Source organism: Cydia pomonella, chromosome 14 (assembly GCF_033807575.1).
Source record: "Cydia pomonella isolate Wapato2018A chromosome 14, ilCydPomo1, whole genome shotgun sequence".
NCBI lineage: Eukaryota > Metazoa > Arthropoda > Insecta > Lepidoptera > Tortricidae > Cydia > Cydia pomonella.
In genome coordinates, this window is record NC_084716.1 from 11554834 (window position 1) to 11571967 (window position 17134).

The 17134-nt window shown below is 37.9% G+C and overlaps 1 long non-coding RNA gene across 1 annotated transcript in view; it reads right to left on the minus strand.

Annotated features, from left to right (window-relative positions):
- The window catches only part of LOC133524967 (uncharacterized), a 99714-nt gene that overhangs the window by 16454 nt on the left and 66126 nt on the right, over positions 1-17134 (minus strand). The window lies entirely within an intron of this gene.

The window sequence follows — 17134 nt, forward strand, 5'->3', positions numbered from 1 at the left end:
TTGTACATTGATCGAATCATGTATGGAATATTCTTCACACTAAAATATTTGAACACAGTCAACATAAATTTGTTGTATATCGGCGTGTGCAGGTAGGCTGTCGGCAGTCCTGAAAAGTCCAGTCCATTTATCACGTTTCAATACCCTACTAGTATGGTCAAATTAATTCAAATTTCACTAAAGTCAGGAACTAATTCTAAGGACTAATAAAATCACTACGGATTGTTTTGTATGGGCTAAAAATCGAACTTTATACAATCGTTACTAAATTCACCCCCCCCGGAAAGGGGTGAAATCGGCTGAAAATAATGTAATGGTTGTAACTAAGAAGAGAAAAAAGTTGTACTCGGTGCAATTTGGCGTACGTTTTACAACACTTATATCTAAATTCGCACGTGTTATTTATGTTAATTTAAGCTACGGAACAGGTAAAAAAAAAAACAACATACAAAAAAATCTATTTTGGCCATTGCGGGTCTGGGGAAAGTAATGTACTCGGTGCAAATTGAGTATATAATTAGAAAAAATATCTAAATCCAATGTCAAATTCGCACCAGGGTGCGACACCCGGAAAGTAGTTTTTCATATTTTACTGTCGTTGTACTTCGGGGGAAATTTTAATACTATTGGAAATTGATGCAATCATATTCATTTGATTTTGTTTACATTCGCACCCCATAAAAAATTGGCATTTTTATACGGAACATGCAGTTTTGTAATCAAGTACCAAAAACGTAGAGCAATAAATACACAGAAGCGACAAGCGCGAGATTAGTGGCAAGAGAAGGAACGCGCGTAGATGCACCGACGAAACACGGCTCTTGAGGCACGAGTAGTGGCATGTACCTACTGCAAAAATAGTAGGGTTTTTTTTTTCTTTTATACTACGTCGGTGGCAAACAAGCATACGGCCCGCCTGATGGTAAGCAGTATCCGTAGCCTATGTACGCCTGCAACTCCAGAGGAGTTACATGTTAGTCTATCTAGTATGTCTAGTGTTATTTGGCTGCGATTTTCTGTAAGGTGGAGGTACTTCCCCAGTTGGGCTCTGCTCTAGATCTGGAATGACATCCGCTGTGCTGTGCCCTACCACACAGAGCGAGATGACATTCACAATGCCCATACCTCTCGTAAAAGGTTTCTGAGTATGCAGACAGACAGTCAACAAATTAAATACAGGTACGCTCAATGTTTGTTAAATTCGAAAAATCGCGTTTTTCCATATACTTACGAAAACGTTAGACTACTTAGTTCACTCAATGATTGTTTAAAACCGTTTTAATGCCAGAAGAAAGATTTGTGCTCGTTGCCCGTCAAAAGTGTCAAACAAGCTGTCTCGGAACAATCGCTGCGCGTAGGGTTTGAGATCCGGATATCCGAAATATCCGGATATCCGTCAACTATAAGATCCGGATCTAGCGGGTCATAAGATCCGGATATTACGGATCCGTTAAATATGGTTATTGACCTATAACCGAAACAATTTTCTAATGAAATTTATGAATAATTTTGTCATTTAAATATAGTATTTTCATATATTTAAGCAATTCAAATACTAACAGCACATCAATTTTGATAGGTACATCATGTCACGCAGTAACTTTAAACAATGAATGCGAATGTTGCTTAATGCAAACATTAGATCATTGGATATCCTGATGACTTGGGGCTATAGGCTCAAAACAAAAGCGACCTGGAGGCCAAGGCTAGGATAGTAGAGTAGGAAGGAGAGAAAATTGGTCTGATAATCAACCACTAGAATATCTCCAAATGAATAGGGCTAAGATGGTCGGCTCTTTATCATTTGTCATGAAGGGCATAGTGACAAGTGATAAAAATAGAACCATGCTGCCACCGCAGATCGAAAAGAAAAGACCTACCTAAAGTAATCGGGAAGAGGAGATATATGTTCGAATCCAAAATGCCCTAAGATGCTCAGCAGCGTTTCACCGAGGTCTAGTATCCAAGCTGATCAGTAGACTGTTCATGATTCAAGTCTATAAGACTATAATTAGATTTTGATGGATGGCATCGGTAAGTATTACACTTGGACTCTGAATCAGAAAAAAAAGAACAAGTTCTTAGTTAAGAAGACGAAATTCTGGCGGAATATTCTAGGACCTATCAGAGATGAAGATAGAGAAGATGAAAGCGTAGGAAAAATAGGGAGCTAGAGTAGCTAGTTGCGGCACCCAATATAATTAGCGAGATTATAGCCGCACGACTTCGCAGACTTGGTCACTTGGAGTGGACGGGAGAGAATCGGGCTGTGAGAAGATAGGAGCGATGTAGCCCTAAAACGCCCTCGGAGTATCCAACTAGCGTGGAGTGGTGCAGAATAGAGCAGAGTGACGTTGTACTTGTGTCAAAGGCCAAGATTCTTTTTGGGTCACTGATCCAGTGAAGTAAGTAAGTATTGCTTTCATAGTTAGTATTTCATGACGAATGAACACGAGGTGAGCCTTTGGATGTATTTCCAACTATGCACCAGCTAATCCAGATATAAACCCTCCTTATTAAGTACGGTTTTAGAGATAACATTATGTTAGCTATTATAATAATCAAGTAATAATTTAAAATTGGTTGGGATAATATCATTGTATTAAAACATAGTTAAAAACGTTATTTCTGTGTTATCTAAATCCGTTTATTCGGATATTGGTGGATATTCGAATAATTAGAATATCACAATATTCTATTTGCAAACCCTACATATACCTTCCCAGTAGTGACACAAATAGGTAATGTAAATACTGCTAGGAGGATCTTGTTTAGGAAATAATCGGACAGACAGACGGACATGACGAATCTATAAGGGTTCCGTTTTTTGCCATTTGGCTACGGAACCCTGAAAACAGAGCGATCGAGTATATTCCTTCAACAGGATGCTCTCCTACAGCATATAAAAAGGGCTTAACAGACCCACATTGGGACCAATTTACCTGAATAGCGACCACACAAATGCTAGATTCTTGCAACTAGGCTTGGCGAAAGAAAAATGATGGACCAGCGTACACCTCTTTGTGGAAAACCCTTCCTGATGCTAGTCTCAGCTGCAAGGAGCTATTGTCTTGCAAGTGCAAAGAACGCTGTACAGGGTGTGGGTAAGTAAAACACGGATTTAAATACACTATGCTTTGCACATGCGAAGGTGCATGCTCTGGGACAAAATAATACGTAAAAAAATAAATATTTTTGTTTAATTAGTGTGTAACTTTAATTAGCTAGATCCGGAGTAAATTACAATAAAACGATCTCAGTATTCTTAATTTTGATAATAATACTTTTATCGAAAATAGCATTCATATCTTGATACAATGTTTTCCTGTAAAGTTACTAGTAAAGTTGATGAAAACAAAAAACGGATTTTTTTTTCGGGAAAATTTAAATAAAACTTAAAATTTCTCGCAAACTATGGTATTTAAAAGGTCAAATGTATAAACGATATTGTAGCGCATTTAATTTTACTTTTTATGACACCCCACTCAAGCTTACATGTGATATACTTTCTGTGGTATACGCAATATTCTGAACACAGCACCGGCCATTTTGATGACGTCATAACTGGTGACTTAACCACGTTAGAAACTGTCTCCCGATGGTTTTTTTGTCAAAATAACATGCTTAACAACGTACTAAAATATGGTGCTGGTTTCATCAAAGGCACCTTTTGGGCCCTATATGACCCTAAGGGAAGCGCCTTCATACCTACTCGTATAACATTTTTTTATACAATCAAACACATTTGAATAAGTAGTCGATAAAGCGGTCAAACACCGATAGATTATTAATATGTTGTAACATGACATCACTATTTTTGATCTCACATAGACAATTTACGCACAAACTTGCATTTCATTTTTGGTCGCACTTTTGAAGTTTGACAGTCGTTCTTGATATCCTATTTCTATGTATCCGGATCCGAAAAATTGTCGGATATTGCAAAACCTAGCTGCGCGCTGCGCTATCTCCCCGCCCCGCGCGCCCCGCGCCGCGTGCGGTCAACCACCGTCGCTTGCAGTTCGTTGCGATTAATTCTATTTACTTTTTGAGAAACTTCCGGTTAAAAAAAACTATTTTTTATTTAGTGCAAATGTAGTGTCTTTAGATAAGTACCGTTTTTAAAATTTCCACGTCTCTCTTAATTTCCCCCGAACCACAATGTACAAAATAAATAAAAATACATGTTCCATAATTTGCCCAGGCGTGCAAAGTTAACTGAATGTTTATAATGCTTTAAAAAGCTTAACTTGAGATTGCACCAACCGACTGACTTACCCTCGAGCCGCAATCGAAAAAAAAATTTTTTTTACGGTTACATACATTGCACATCTTTTAAATTAAGATATACTATGCACCAAGGTGTTCTCTATACACTACTTAGCTTGAACCCAATAGCTTTTAATTTACTCCAAAATTACGGCACTTTATAGTTTATACCTAAAATTTAACGGTCTTCCGTACATAATAGAAACGGTGCAACTCGGGGGAAATAATCTAGTTGCGCCATCTAACGAATCCAAAAAAAGCACGACTACACGACTTACTTCCATACTTTTCTTTAACTTGACTATACTATACAGCGGCTGTAGCACGTCGCATTTTTATCACTTGTGACTATGGCTGTCACTTTCGCACTTACATACTTGTTAGAACATGACAGGTATAGTGACAAGTGATAAAAATGCGACCGTGTTACAGCCGCAGCGCAGAATTTAGTTTATGTGATCAGTTTTATAGGATACGAGAATGTTTAAATTATGAAGCGATGATATTTCCCTAAAATTGATCGCAGCTTGAGTTTGAAATTAAATAAAATTCGCCGGTATCATGAGTGACCTGGTGACCAAGTGACCTGGATAGTAAATCTGATCGCTGTCCGGTCCCATCACGAAAACGGTATGATCGCGTTAACTGCGGTGGCTAAACTACCTAACTAGTCCGTATAGAATCGCAGCTACATCAGAAAGCTTTCTCTTAAATGGCTTGGTATCGTTACATTCGTAAGTAAGGCTATACAAATATTTTTAGAGTCTGTGCGGAAAGAGAAGGGTCGTAGAATATATTGGTTCCGCACAGTCTCTAGTAATTATGTTACTAACAAAGGTTGAAAACGTCTATTGTTAATAATTTACCCTTCGTACCTTTCTTTTTGTGCGTACCTACCTTTTTAATGTATCTCTCATTCATCTATATTAAACAGTACGATAAATTAAGTATTTGTCAATGCAGGCTTACGGTACGGACTAGTAAGTAAGTTTGCATTATTTACATTTAAAGTATTTTATTGGTTTGTTGTTTTTAAAGAGATAATAATTTACATAAAGATCATACCAATCCATGAAGCCCAAATTCAATATATCCCTCGAACTAATGTCAATTACTTCTAATTGATCGATACAAATATACCTGAAACAAATTTCCATACGTGGTCGTGTAATCGACTACCCATGCTTGTCGCATTGTAATTACATTAGCACGTGCGTCGTAATCAACCATAAACCAACAAACACACATGTAAAATCGTACAAACCGATTTGTGACCCACAATAGAATGTTTTCACAGTAAGTACCATATTAATTTAATTTTTTAAATCAATGTAAATTCCAATGACGTAGTAAATGTGAAAAGGTTTCAGTGCTGGGTCAGAAATCAAGTTGATCGATAAGCTAACGTTCAAGATCCAACAAATAGCGATGCCATAAAAAGTTGACACGTACATTACAAGGGAAGCAATCAAAACTATCGAACGGACCAATTCCGAAATCGAGTTGTTTCCCGAGGCCCGGGGCCTCGATCCCGCTCCCTGTAATTTCCGCACACTAACAACTATTGCGGCCATTGTTCACATTTCTTTCCAGGGTTGCTAGGTGAGTGGAAGTGAATTATCGTACTGAACTGTCAGAATTATAGTAGATATACATAGTACCGATGAAAAATATCGAACACCTATACCAAAAAAGTCACTACCTTTTTGGCTAATTTTGGTATTGAAATATTCGTGGAAGTCCAGAGACGGTTTAGACGGTGAGAAAATATGGAAAACTTGCGAGAAAAATAGTAAGTAGTACGACATTCTTTTCCCATACAAACTGTTCCTATCTATCAAACATTAGATTCGTGACTCGAGTCCCCTCAAATTGAATCTTATACCTTTAAACGAGCAATTCTTGTATATATGTTACTGTAAAAGCCCGAAGTACGGTAAAACCTAGGACTTCTACATACCTGCTCACGGCGTTCGAATTTGCAGTGAGTAGAGTTCACTCTCACCTTCAGCAAAACCGAAAGACCTAGATCTATATGACTAGTACAATAGCCGAACCGAAACAATACGAAGCATCACTCTAAATAGCGCTACATATAACGCCCCTTACACTGATACAAGATTTTCATCTAATAATGTCAAGAACCAGTGCATGATTCAACCTTTACCGGTCGACGTGGTAAGACCTAGGTTTTACCAAATCCATGTCGGTAAAAGCCCGAAGGGAACAATAATTATTTCACATTTCGGGCTTTTACCGATCGGCATCGGTAAAACCGAGGTCTTACCGGTATATCCTAGGTTTTACCGTACTTCGGGCTTTTACAGTAACATATATACGGTTTATACCGTGAAAGATTGTGACCTGTGACAAATGAATTCTTATAATCTATGGGTGTCTTGAAAAATATGATGAGGAAAATGTTACCATAAGATTAAATAAAGATAAATGAATCTGTGAACATTTTATGAGTATGTTTTAGTATTTTAACATTCAATACCTACTTTAATCACGTGATTTTTCTCTGTTCGTTGTTTTTTTTAAATAAATATATAAACATCAAACGTTGTTTCATTACAAAGCAAACTGTATTTCATAACAATAAATGATTAATTATTAGAATCTGCCAAGCTTGAGTACCTATGTCTCAACAAAATAATCAAAGCACTATAGAAAATGTGTTTTGTTATACGGAAACGTCGGTGCTTGAGTGCGACTCGCACTTAATCGAGTTATTTCTTCAACTTTGTCGTGGATTCCCATTTTCTCAACGATGAATCTTAAATGCCAGATTCCAATTACGGCATTCCCAAATATTTACAAGTCATTCATGGGGTCCGTGCCCGGCCCCCTAGCCGAATTGGTCGATCGCCTCGACCGGTCGCCCGACGAGTCCACGGACTACGCGGGCGCGGGATGGCACTGTGACCTAATTCCAAAACGGGGCAGAGTACATATTCACTATTCAGGGAAGGTTGCCAAACAAAATTAAAAGCAAAGTATTAGCAGATAAAATTGTTTATTAAAATGAATCGTTAATAGTTTAAATTGATAGCGATTAGGGATGTCACGAATATTCACATTCGCATTCGATATACGAATATTCGCATCATTTTAAACATTCGCATCTATATTCGCATCAAATGAAGTGAATGTTTTGCGAATGCGAGTGTGCGCATTGTGATATCCCTGATAGCGATACGATATCAGTTGAAATTCCAGTCTTACAGTTTGGTCACCGTTTTATTTGGATCCAACAACCTCAAAAACATGGCCGTGAAGTGCCGTTTGTATGAGAACTGGTCGTTGTTGTTTACCTACGAATCTTCGGACAAGAATTGCTCCGTCGCCATTCTCTTTGGAGTAATAAACGCTCACAGCAGTGATTTTTTAATCTTTCGCATATGTCTTAACCTTAACCTTGATTGAAAGCCAAGCAAATAATTATCGTACCAAAATAATATAAAAAAAATTTTTTTTAACTAGCAGAAACGTCTGCGAACGATGCTATTAAGCTTAGAATAAATTTAAAAGTGGAAAAATTACTGTCTTGGGTGAGACTTGAACTCACGGCCTCTGAATACGCGCTCTGCCATCTGAGCCACCAAGACCTAATCCCTAGGCAGCAAATTTTTCCACCATATGGGTCAGTAATTTTTCCACTTTTAAATTTATTCTAAGCTTAATATAAAAAATATATGAAATCTACAATATTTAAGGTCGTATAAATTGTATTACATACCACGCTGGGTAGCCAATTTTTAGTATGAATTAATTGGGTTGTTTTGAGCCGATTTATCTCTGTCGACACTAGTGTCAGTGTGTGTGTGTGTGTGTGTGTGTGTGTGTGTGTGGCGTTTAGAGTGAGGGGGAAAGTCGAGCGTATAAGTGCGGTGCAGTCTGCCACTAGCAACTGGCAGTGTTAGGATATTTTTATATTATTGTCAACTATACTATTAAAAAAAAAAACACTAGTATATACGCCACAATAATATTTAGGAACGCATAAATGTTTAAAAAAGCAACACGATCAAGAAATTGGCACTATAGCTGTCTCGTCACCATATTCTTGCCTCATAGACTGTTAAGTAATTCCCACAGTTCACGGAATAGTGTCACGTGAAGTGTGACTCGAGCTGCACTCGCAAGGGTGTAAGTGCGGCAAAATAGCACCTTTACATGGCGTCACTTGAATAATGGAGAGCACCCGGATAGGAAATGAAATTGTACGGACAAGACGGAGCCATTTCAAACTGTTCGTAATAGCACTTTACTTTGAGGTTTAGACGTCTGATGTGTTTTAGAGTGTACAATGTGTATGGGGCTTAAAGTTAGGTGAAGAACGTTTGTGATTGGTTAGTCCTCTTTATATATAAGATGTCACTTATGGACAGACGAATCCGTTCCGTTCTTTAACCAAAAACGTCTGTCTTGATAATGACAGACCGATCACATTAATAACAAATGCAGATCAAATTCATAACCTCTAAGTAGGTATATGAAACATAAAATGTACTCAAGTAATTATAAAATGTACTTAAGTAAGCATAATCATAGGGAGAGCAACTAACAATTTAATTATTAATGAGTTGTAGAATTATGTAACATAAAAATTGTAAAACAATCTGAGCGGAAGACACGTCATTTACATCAAGCTTTTATCCGTCTTCCCATTAACTAGTTTCAAGCATTAAAAGGGTCTCCTCCACTCAGCTGGATGTCTTATTAGACACATATACGAATCTGTCTTGTTAGAAACTTATTCTCTTCTCTTCTTCTTCTCTTTGTGTCTTATTAGAAACGTTATTACGTTTTTTGCCTTTTAAAATATGTTCCTTTACATTTACTATATATAATTTATTATGACAGACAGAACATTCGAGGTGATCTTGTCTAGCATCTCATGTAGATATCCTTTCAAGAGAGCGTGTTTTATTTTAAGGATACTCAGAATCCTCTTAAGTGTTTAGTGTTTATGTGTAGCGTCCCTTAAACATAAGCATACAGAAGACTATTTATGTATCAAGACTACTACCTACTTATCTACCTAATACCTATTTATCTTCTACAATGTTAGTGTTACGAAAGTAAACTGGCATAGTAAATGTTAATACAAAGTTCGGTAGCCGCAGTGGGTCCCGAGAGTATGCGGTGCGCGATCTTGGCGGTTTGCTGCAAGGAGTACGCTACAGCATTGTGCACTTTGGCTTGGTTTATGCTGCTTAGTTTGGTGCAGTGCGCGAGTTGTGCCGTATTTGTAAAGTATGTAATCGGTCGCTGTACTTACGTTACTATTTATATAATACATATACTTGACTCATCACTCTGATAACAGAGTTGTGAGGGCAACTATATTTTGCGGAGCGACGGTGCCATTTAATTTCGAGCGTTCTGTCTATACTGTATAAGTGTATACCGTCTCGCCTCATCCAACCCACAACCGACTTTTACTAATAAGCGACTTTGAAGAATAATAAACATTAATGTTACGGTAGCAAAATAATTGATGATTCACAGTAAAATTTGATGACGAATAGAACACAATCAGTGCACTAATGACCAAGAGGCAAACAAAGTTCAAATGAGGCATGCTAATTTCAATGATAACCGCAAACACGGTAGGTTTTGCTATTTGCCGCTTAATTAATTGTTTGCCGTTGAGGTAAATTTGAATATTAATGGCAAACGGAATAAATTACACTTAACAATCTAAACATTATCAAAGTTCAAATTATTTTATACAATAGCTTGACAGGTTGCAATAAGGATTTGACCTATTGGTGTAATGTCTAAAATGTTTGTCTGTTCGCTCAAACGGATATAGAGCTCTGACTTAGCTTTAACTCGCACTCATGTGGTTCATCTAGATGCTGCTGCGTGCTAGCTCTGCTACTACTCGTAATGTACATAATGAACCACAAGATCTATGTTTGACGACCGTTCTGGCCTAGTGGGTAGTGACCCTGCCTATGAAGCCAATGGTTCCGGGTTCAAATCCTGGTAAGGGCATTTATTCGTGTGATGAGCATAAATATCCGTGCCGTTTTTTTATGATACAGGAGGCAAACGAGCAGACGGATCACCTGATGGTAAGCGATTACCGCCACCCATGGACACCTGCAAAACCAGAGGGGTTGCAAGTGCGTTGCTGGCTTTAAAGATGGGAGTACGCTCTTTTCTTGAAGGTCGTATCGGTCCGGAAATACCGACAGACAGTTCATTCCACAATTTAGCTGTGCGAGGCAGGAAGTTTCTGGAGAAACGCACAGTTGAGGACTGCCAACCAGAGGATGGAAATGTTAGCTGCGTAGGGCAATGGCGAAAAGAAGCGACAGGGATTAATCCGAACAACTCCTCGGAGCACTCCCGTTATACATGCGATAGAAAATGCAGAGCGAGGCCACATCTCTACGTAACGCCAAGGAGTCAAGCCGATCCGAAATACGCTGGCAGTTGACAATTCGAGTCGCTCTTCGTTGGATGCGGTCCAGAGGGAGAAGCTGGTACTGGGGTGCTCCTGCCCATAAATGAGAACAGTATTCCATGTGCAGGCGCATCTGCGCCTTATAAAGCTGTAGGCGGTGGGCCGGTGTGAAATACTGTCTCGATCTGTTGAGCACACCGAACTTTTTTTCACTCAAGGATTCCGATACCGGCTGTTGCAGTCAGGGGAGTGTTCTCATAACGAGGTGACACGACAAACTCTAACTTTTTTGCGTTAAACGCGCAAACTTGTGTCTTGGTAGGGTCAAAACGGACTAAGTTAAGTCGACCCCATTCAGAGACTTCTTAGCTTATAAATATTTATATATTTTGTATATTGTTTTCTAAGTACCCTCAACACAAGCCTTAGATATTGAGCTTACCGTGGGACTTAGTCAATTTGTGTAATAATGTAAAAAAAAAATGTTATATATTTTTTTATTAAAAAGATAAAGGCGCACCCGTCGCCCGTCTTTCCGTGCGCGACATGTGTCATGTGACATGATGCCGACTTGTGGCTGTGTATCCTGTCGAAAGCCAATAAGGATTTGACCTATTGCTGTAATATCGAAAATGTTTGTCTAATTTTGTTTTTCTTCGCTCTAAATAGATATAAAGCTTGGCTTGGGTTTAGCTCGCACTCATGTGGTTGACATATAGATGTTGCTGCGTGCTAGCTCTGCTAGTTATGTACATAATGAACCACAAGATCTATATGTTTGTTGTTAAAAAATGGAATTAATCCCTTAAAGGATAAAAGCGCACCTTTCGCCCGTCTTTCCGAACGCGGCATGTGTCTTGTCATGATGACATGATGCCGAATTGTGGCTGTCGAAAGCCCATTCGGTCATCGTCCGATAACCTTGACCCTCTGTAACCACTGATCGTTTTACACACGGATGAATCGGTGGGACGTTTAGAACCGACTATGGCGACTGTAGAAAATCGGTCAGCTTGGGCTTTATCCGACGCGTTTTGTTTGATGTCTGTTATCTCAAACGTGATTCATAATATCTTATCTCGAATATCTTAATACTGACAAGAACTCAGTCGTGCTAGTCGTGTCATATTACTGTTTGAACGATACGAGTACAATCAAACTTGCTGAAGTAAGCTCTGCGAGAGTTAATGGGTTTTATGCGTAAATGCGCTGCAAGCCTCAATTAGCTTATGATAGTTTGTCTTTATCTGTCATTTTGTATTTTTTTTTTCAGAAAGGGGTAAATGATAAACTAATGGAAGCTTGTAAAGTTTTTTGAATAATGGAGTAAGAATGCAAAATGGTAGTGATAGATATTTATTATGTTACGTGTTTACTGTTTAGTACAAAATTTTATGCATTTTAATAACCCGTATATCAAAACACTACTTTTTATACAGTAGTATTTTTGAATAGAAACTCAGAACGTCGTCTATCAAATCAAATCCGTTCGTAGCTACTCAGTGAGCCGGTGTCGGCAGGGAGCCGGTCTAATTCCTTGCCATCAGATATGTTGAAGCGTATTATGCAATTCATATATGGTAAACAATTAATTGTCAAGAAATCAGCGTCGATTACATTAATGACTAAATACTTAAAATTATGTATTTAGTAATTCTGAAGAAGGTTTTAAAGTTACATAAAACGAATCTTAAGGCCCCGTGGGTTCTTCTCTCATTCTCACTGACCGTAAGCGTGAGCGAGATGGCTATGCGTGCCCGGGATATTACGTTTCTGAATTTTATTTTTTGTAAGCATGTATTAACAAAAAAAGTAATCGATGAGATGGACAAAAACTTAAATGCGCATTTTCAGAAGCAATTTTGATATTTTATAGCATATGTGCAATAATTGTTACATATTTTTAAGGTGCGTTCTAGACCAATGTTCGTGATTTTTTTCTATCTAGCGAAAGTCATGAAGTCAAGTTTCTAATCAATGAAGTTACTGGAAAAAATTCTTGACACACACTGAGACATCTCTCTCTATAAAGGAGTCCTTAACCAGTTTAAAAGAACTCGTGTTTCTACAAGTTCGGGTCTTAAAATAAAGAACTTCCAAGAATCTATTCTTTACCAACCCTAACCATAATCAAGTAACGTTACTTGGCTCAGAATGGACCAACTGACCTTGTTAATAGATTAGGTAGCTCGTATCCTGAGTAAAATTGGTTTATGTGCGCTGGGTGGGTAATCCGTGCATCAGCTAGCTTAGCTTTATTTCGTTCAGGGCCCCATCTGCTAACTACGAAAATCGAAATTAGATTTAACTTCTCTGTCACTGCAATTAAGATAGAAACTAATAGACAAATATCGTAGCCTTCTCCCATTGATATGATGCCCTACCATGACTTTCCAGAAATTGGGAGAATATGATTAATAATTTCAATCGTTACCATGACATGACTTGTATGCTGTCAGCACTCCCTCTAATAAAGGATGTTCAAGCGACAAGATCCCCATATAGTTATGACTGCAAATACAATAAAATAGGTTTAACTTGACATGTTTAACGCCTCTAAACACACGGATTAGTGTTGAAACGGCGAAACTACTCGAAAACAGGAAAGTCAAATAAATAAAGCATAACAAACCTGATGGAATAAATGCATGAAGATAAATAATTACTCAGTAAATACGAGGAACCAATACAATTCATTTTAATTGTAAGTATATTATAATTATAACAATATATACAGCGGTGGCGGAAAAACTGAACAAAGCACTGATTAAATAAGAAGGTACTTGTAACAACGCTCAAAACAGCGGAGTTTATTCAATTAATTTGATCAACAAAGTGCACAGGAGCAAATATTAATCAAAAGTCTGAGTGCAACCCTTCATACGGCAGACATAACAATAAATATTAGCTAGAGCTCTCAGGGGATAGGGTAGAAGAACCCGGGGCAACTAGAAGCGTTCTAACCTAGTGCATAAAATACGAAAAAGTTAGTTCAACGGGCGAAATTGTAGAATTTCTCATGTCAAGGACGAAACCTGAAGTACGTTTTATTAAAGAACCTACGTGTTTAAGAACGTTTTAAAGTTCTAACCAGAGAAATGGAAACTAGAAATCAATCATTTGATTGTCTTACAAGGTCTCTGCATTCAGTACATACAAAGCAGATTATGTAACAAATGCAAAACATTTTGACACGTAAACAACAGTCTTATTAATTATTATATAGATATTATGTATCACGGCGAATCTACGGTACCGACTTGACATAAATTCAATATACTTATATAGATATTTTCTAATGTGATCGGGTGTATCTGTGCTGACAAAAAAGGGTAGCGTAAAAACGATCCGAACAATAGAAACCATTCACTTTCGTTTCGTTACTATGACCCGTGACCCCTATCTCAGTTCCAATAGACGTTTATTCATCAAATACAAAAAGGCACAATCGAAAAGCAGTATCTAGTAGCATATAACGTTTTATGCGGACGTGTTATTTAAAGGACAGTAATGATACACTGCGAATAATCGGTAATTTTCGTAAATTGTGGTCTAATTTCATCAGTCGTCTAGTCTGGCCTATCAATTGACGTCAGCCCTACATATGGCTTGAAATAGGTTCTACCTACTAAAAGTTCACGGCCATTGATAGTCACGCAGTTTGTCATTCGTCTGAAATAAATTGTGCTTAGTTTTTTTAGTAATATTTACTACGCCATTTTCTAAGATTAGGATTTCAACCGAATAGTCGAAGTACTCGTAAGTAAAGGAAAGCACATTTATAACAGACTATAAATTGTACCTAAACCCTGTGTAAGTATTATGCCATTAAATGTTTAAAGTAAGTATCAAAAATAAGTCCTACTGAAAAACAAATGAACGAGTCTTCCAGTTAAATTAATCAATTATTACTGCTATGGAGTTGCAGGCGTACATAGGCTACGGAGACTGCTTACCATCAGGCGGGCCGTATGCTTGTTTGCCACCGACGTAGTATAAAAAAAAAAATTAAAAAAAAACTGGACAAAAACTTAAAGAGGTAACTTCTCGAAAGTGGTAGTTTCATATTATACGTAAAAGCACAGAATAAGCTATGTTTTTCAGCAAATAATGCAAGGCGGGTCTTGCGGCGGCGACATTGGACGACCTTGTCCCAATCCGCTGCCAGTCGATATGTCAAGGCACTAAAATCTAAATTAGGGTTTAGAGGCTAATAAAGATGGTCTTTCAGATTGTCAGGTTGGAGATGAAAAGGGATACTTGACCCTGAGCTGTCTCGGGTATTAAATATAGGTATTGGGTATATTTGTGTAATATAATATCGAGGTCCGAGGATGAGGTGAGTATATAGAGGATGAATTTTGTCCAGCTTTTTACTGAAAAACGGTGTTATTTTTTTTTATATTTAACCTGATGACTTCTTTGACTGTTACCTTAATACAGAGTGAGCGGCCTTGAACTGCTCGGATTTTTTGTAACAATGAAATATTGTTTCAATTTGGACTGAGAGCGCATTATAAGATGTATTGTTGTGCTTTCAGATGCCGTACATAACTAATGCGAAAATATATAGATACAGTATATACATTTTATTTCACAAGAATGTCGCTCAACTAATTCCTGGAGAATCAATTCGTCTACAGTTTAGATATCATTGAATAATAGATTAGCTTTCTAAATATCGTGAATTGAAAATGGGCCTGGAGAATTCGGGGCTATCCCTTAATATAATTACCGCGATACATTACCCCCAAAGTGGTTTCCTTAATCAAAGTCCTCCGAGTCTGCTGACACTGTTTCTACCTGAGTAGAGAGACAACGATTTTCATATCAGTGTAAGCCAATGCTACCACTTATGTAGCCTTTCGTTACAACTCTCAGATGGAAAACCTTCTTCTCGAGTAACGTAAACTTGCTACTCGCGTTATATTCAGCGAAATTACAGTATTTATGAATAAAATTGCTATAGATTTACAAATGTTGACCGTTTACGAACGCATCCGGGACTCAGGAGCCGTGTAAAATTAAATTAATTTATGACCGCAAATAAACGTGGCTGTCTGAAATATATCGTTAATCTTGCTCCGAGTGAGAAATTCTCTTTACGATGCTCTGGAGAAAGAAAGGTAGCTATAATCAGTGTCGATAAAACTGGTAAAAAAAAAACAAGCTTTTATTGCCGTTGTAATACGTTCTTGATTAGAACATCAAACAATATTAAAATAATATAGCTGTCTTGTTATTTTAAATAATATCGTCTCGGTCTATGTCAGCGGCCGATAGTAACATCAGGCAGACCGTGATATTTCTAGGCATATCATGAAACGTGAAATTCTTTGTCTCGTTCCCTGAGTAGACGGAGCCCATTTCTGGACAGTTTGCCCTTCGGGCATCTGAAACAATCTAACGAGCCTATCCTATTCTATCTATGGGTTTCATGTTACGTTAAATTACAATATGTTATGTTAAATTACACAGGAACATTACGATCTCACTGATCTTCCAATCGGCCGTCAACATAAAGAAAACACAGAATTCATGTGTGTTATTTACAGAAACGAAAAGGCACAGCTGCAACTACAATTTGGACCTTCAACTTATTTTTAATGGCCAACCTTACTGCATCCGCTAACTTTTATTAGCTTAATCAAATGCATGCACTAATACTTATTTGAAGTGGCACAAAGGAACGAAAAACATCCGCTTTCGTGCTTGCACAGCTACTTCAATACGTACTTGTATAGCAGAAGTTGAAAAAATGGCCGAGGACAGTGAATGATAGCAGTCATTCCATCGACGAGAGCATGAGGGTGATCTGTTACTGCACTTACTACGGTTGTGTGTAACAAAGGGAAGATTAGTCACACAGAAAATTGAAAAGATGAGACTTGATCTGGACCCGGGTACGTCCTTAAACTACGTCCACAAGAGAGGTATGGGCATTGTGAATGTTATCTCGCTTTGAGTGGTAGGGCACAGCACAGCGGATGCCATTCCAGATCGAGAGCAAAGCCCAACTGGGGAAGTACCTCCACCTTACAGAAAACCGCAGCCAAATAACACTAGACCCTACTCATAATGTTGTGTTCCTGCCGGTGAGTAAGGTAGCCAGAGCTCAACGAACTCCTCTAGAGTTGCAGGCGTACATAGGCTACGAAGACTGCTTACCATCAGACGGGCCGTATGCTTGTTTGCCCCTGACGTACCTACACCGACGATACACTAAAATTAGTTAACCCTTAGGTAATCGCATGTTAGTTTGTATCGAATGATACGGAAATAGGCCCCCGATTCTAGTTTGTCTCTGAATTAAAAAAAAAATGCGTGAAAAAAGTTTTCATTTACTGACATTTGACGTACAGTTTATCTTTTAATTAGTTTTAAGTAAGTATAAAATGAATATGTTTTGTTGTTTTTAAGGTAACTATAGCAAAAATTTCG